This window comes from Benincasa hispida, chromosome 6, assembly GCF_009727055.1.
Source record: "Benincasa hispida cultivar B227 chromosome 6, ASM972705v1, whole genome shotgun sequence".
Lineage (NCBI taxonomy): Eukaryota > Viridiplantae > Streptophyta > Magnoliopsida > Cucurbitales > Cucurbitaceae > Benincasa > Benincasa hispida.
The window spans coordinates 55,268,909-55,273,889 of NC_052354.1; positions in this window are offsets into that span (position 1 = coordinate 55,268,909).

Here is a 4,981-nt window from a genome sequence, read left to right on the forward strand (position 1 = left end):
TTTTTTTTTTTTGGAAAAAAGATTATAAAATATAAATTTATTGCATTCTACATATAAAAAAAAAATTATCATAGGATTTATTTGCTTGATTTTCAAATAGAGAATGTATGATCTAAAATTACAAGATGATTCTATTATTCACAATTAGCCCCTCAAAAAAGGTGCAATATCTTAGGTATATTTGACTCATTGTTTACTCTAACATCACTGGGCATTAAAAATATGAAAGCAAATTTAGTGAGAAAGAAATTAGGATAATCTTTTTTTTTTTCTTACACATTAGAGATATGGAGATTTGAACTACAAATTCTTCTTGATCGTTAATACATTTGTATGCTAGTAGAATTAGGTTCATTTTGGCAAATTAGGATAATCTTCCTATTCTTTTATAAACTAAATTAAATGATGAATAGAAAAATTGTGTGTGTTTATAAACTCTTATTCTTAACTAGAAAGAATAACAAAAATTTGATTTAAAATTGATTCATTTTTTTAATAGCTGGATTGGCATCATTAAGAGTTTAGACCGTCTGATTTATTTTAGGACAAATATTAATTTATACACCTAAATTTGGATGTTGTATCAATTTAAACCATAAACTAAATAGTATCAATTTAAACCATAAACTTTAGAGATTGTATAATCTAAACCTCAAACTAGTAATTGTATTAATTTAAACCCTAAATTTTATAAATGTTCGGAGTTTAAATTGATATATTTATGAAAGTTCATGGTTTAAATTCATATACTTATGAAAATTCAGTGTTTAAATTGATATAATTATTAGTTTGAAATTTAAATTAATACAAATCTCAAAGTTCAGAGTTTAAATTGATACAAGCTCCAAAGTTTAAGGTTTAAAATGATACAATTCTTAGTTTAGTGTTTAAGTTGATATGGTCCCAAAGTTTAGGGGTATAAATTGATATTTTCTCTTATTTTATTTTAATTATTTTTAATACAATAGCATAATATGTAGTGGGAGAGATTTAAATATCTGATTGCCTCTTAATTAAAGTATATATATATTGTCAATTGCACCATGTACAGATAACCAAAAAAAAACAAATAAAATAAAATAAAAGGACAATAACACAAATCAAATCGGAACCAAATTAAAATGGTGTTTTTCCTTCGAAAATTCGCACACACATATCTATACTATCTAAAAAGGATACTGGAATGATACATTTAATTTTCTTTGTTGTTCCTATAGGTTGATTATTATATGGTTATTTTAAGTAAATTCACATTTAAATCATTAAATTAAAAAATTTTGTTTTTTTAAATCTAATTTAACGTGGTTGTGGAAAAATAAGAATAAAAAAGGGCTATGATGATGATGATAAAAATAATTTATACTATATAAAATGGACTATTATGAAGAAAAATATTTGACTTTTCCTTTTGTCCCTTTTAATTGATGGTTATAGGACTATCTTAAGTAAATTTACATTTAAATCATTGAATTAAATAAATATTTTTTATAAATCTAATTTAACGTGGTTGTGGAAAAATAAGAATACAAAATAAATAAATAAATAAATAAATGGGCTATGTAAATTTTACTGTGGTTTACACAAAAATAAGAATAACAAAAAAAAATCTATAACTATTTATATCTAAACCTATCTAGAATTTAAAATCTAAAATCTAAAAGCTAAAATAAATAAATAATCTCTTATTTACTCTATAAATAAGTAAACTAAACCTCTTATTTTTTTATTAGGTAACTTTCTTTTTCTTTTTCTTTTTTTTTTTTCCTGCTCTCTAATCGTGTTTGCTAGAACTTTTTGTTTGTAGTATTATGCTATTTTTTTAAAAAAAAAATTCATTAATAGCAACATTGTTCCTATATATAGTAAAATTTTTTGGTAGAAACTTGTTTCTAACATTAGGTCTGAAAGGAGATATCATACATTTATCCTTTTTTTTTTTCTTTATTTAATATTTATATTATCTAAAAGGCATTAGGGGAACATTTGATTTTCCATTTTGTCACTTATCATTTATAGTTATATGATTATTTTAAGTAAATTCACATTTAAATCATTAAATTAAATAATTTTTTTTTAAAAAAATCTAATTTAACGTGGTTGTGGAAAAATAAGAATAAAAAAATAAAAATGACTATGAAAATAATAAAATAATAAAATAAAATTTAACGTGGTTTACACGAAAATAAGAATAAAAAATAATAAATCTATATACCATATATATTGAAACTCTATTTAGAATCTAAAATCTAAAATAAAAAAATATAATCTTTCATCTCTCTATCAATAGGTAGATTAAACATCTCATTTTCGATTAGATAATTCCTCTTCTTTTTCTATTTTTCCAACAATATTATGGTTTTTTTTCATTAATAAGAACATTGATATCAAATATCGTAGTTTTTTTTTTAATATTATTTCAGGCATCATATTTAGAATGAGATATTACATTTTCTCTTTCTTTTTGCTTTGCTTAATATATGTCCTCATTTTCGGTTACTTTTCAAGTTAAAGAAATTTGTCAAGGTACAATCAATTTTTTTTTTAATTTCATTTTTGCTTTGACTGTTTTTATGTTTTATGCTTTTGTTTGTTTTTTTTTTCTTCAGTTTTTAACTTTTGTAATCACACAAGTTTGGTTTATAATGATTTACTGTTTTTCATATTTTGTACTTTTTTCTCTTTACATTTTTTTTATAAAAATGCACACTAATTCATGTCTTTATAATTTTCAAATAAACTTTAAAATAATCATTCAAAATCTACAAAAAGAATACGTTTAAGGATTTATGTCTACATAAAAAATAATAATATTTTGGTTCAAATTAAAATTTTAGTTAAATCATTAAATAATTTTTTTATATAAGGAAATTATCACGATTTTTTTTTTTTTGAATTTTAGTTTAAATCAAAGTTTCCAATAGACAGACCACAATAAAATAAAAACAAATACCTAATAGACAATTATCTCTAAAAAAAAGTTTTTTTTTAAAAAAATAATAGAAAGGATTATTTGTTTTTGGACAAAATATATATATATAAACTTAAAGAGGGAGATTTGAATGAGAGGTTGTTGGTTTTTTAAGTACAAATAGGTTAGTTTTTTTTTTTTAATAAAATAAATTATTAGTTATATTCATATATTTAAATATGAAAATGAATCATCTTCACCAATTCACTCATAATTGAATTTCTTTCATAATTTTGAAGTTACCATAATGACTTTAACTAATTAGGTGACAAATTTAATAAGTCTAACAAGAAAATATATATATATATATATATATATATATATATATATATATATATATATATATATATATAATATATATATATATATATATAATATAATATAATATCAATAGATTTCCCCGATGCAGTAAACAATATATTATTCTTAAAGATATTCAAATATTTTATTTAACAATATTAATATACAAATATTTTTCTTCAAATTCTATGTATTTTATGGTAAAGTTTAAATCACTTGCAACCACACCTTTAGTTTTGTCTCTAATCTAAAATCTTATTATTATTGTATTCAAAAGATTTGCCCATAAAAAATTTTATTAAAGATTAAATCATTTGTACATTGTGGGATTTTAAAATCTTGATGTTTATGGTTTACTACAAGAATTTTGAGCTTTAATGTGTGAAATCGGATGTATAATGTCGGTTTAAAAAAATGGATCTTTAATGTCAGTTTAAAACCGACATTAAAGGTCTAATTGTTTTTTTCTTACTTTATTAAAAAATCCCTTTTATATATATTTCAACATATCTTGCGCGCCGGCCCCTTTCATTTCTCTCTTACCCAAACCGTATCTCTCCTTGGTCATGCGAATCGTTCGTCCATCCGTGGTTGTCCACCGTCCGTCTGTCGGTCTCCGTCGGTCTCCATCACGTTTTTCGTCCCTCCGTCAGACTCCAACCGTCAGTCTCCATCATGTCAGTATTCAGATCTGTAGCCGTGGGTCGTCTCTGCTAGTGGGTGGTCGGTCGTCTCTGTCAGTGGGTGGTCGGTCATGGGTCGTATCTGCCACAAATCAAATACTCTGTTGATATTATAAGATTTACACAGGTCCTTAGTCTTCTAAGAGGTATTCATTTAAACATGAAATGGTTTTAACTTACAACAGAGTTTGATTTTTGTTTTCTGAACTCCAAAAGGTTAATGTAGGTCTTTTTTCCTTGATGGATGTTTGCATTCTTATCTAGATATCATGAGTCTGTTTGCTGAATTTGTGAATGATTGACAATACCATCATGATATATAAATCTGTGAAAAAATAAGATATTTTTCTTCTTTAGAAAGGTTTTGGATTCTTATATGCAAGTCAAATTATCCTCAAGCCCTCCATTATTGGGCAAACAACATGATAGTATAAATTCTTAGACTTTCTTTTTAGGATTGTTGATTCATTGTTTGCATATGTTAAATTGAGATAAGAATTAAACTATTTCAAAGTAAGGTTCTTTTGGAAAGTAGTTGAATTAGAATCTTTGAGCCAACTCATTTGAGCAATAATTAAATGATTTTGAGTGAAGTTTTTCATTTGTTAGGTTCAATATTGATGTGTAAGGCTAAATTTTGATTCTTGGGGATTTGGCAGGAAGATAGAAGATTGCTTCTTCTTTAATGCTATATGTTGCAAGGCGGTCGATTCATCTCAGTTAAAGGGTATGCAAAAGGATATCGTTGTCACTCTATGCCTTTTAGAGAAGTATTTTCCACCATCATTCTTCACAATAATGGTATACCTTGTAGTACATCTCGTAAGAGAAGTTGAGTTTTGTGGACCTATGTATTTGAGGTGGATGTATCCTTTTGAACGATACATGAAAGTGTTGAAAACTTATGTACGAAATAGAAATCGACCAGAAGGATGTGTTGGAGAAAATTATATTGTTGAAGAGACTATAAAGTTTTGTTATGAATTCATATCTGGTGTTAATTCTATTGGGCTAAACTCATCAACAAAGA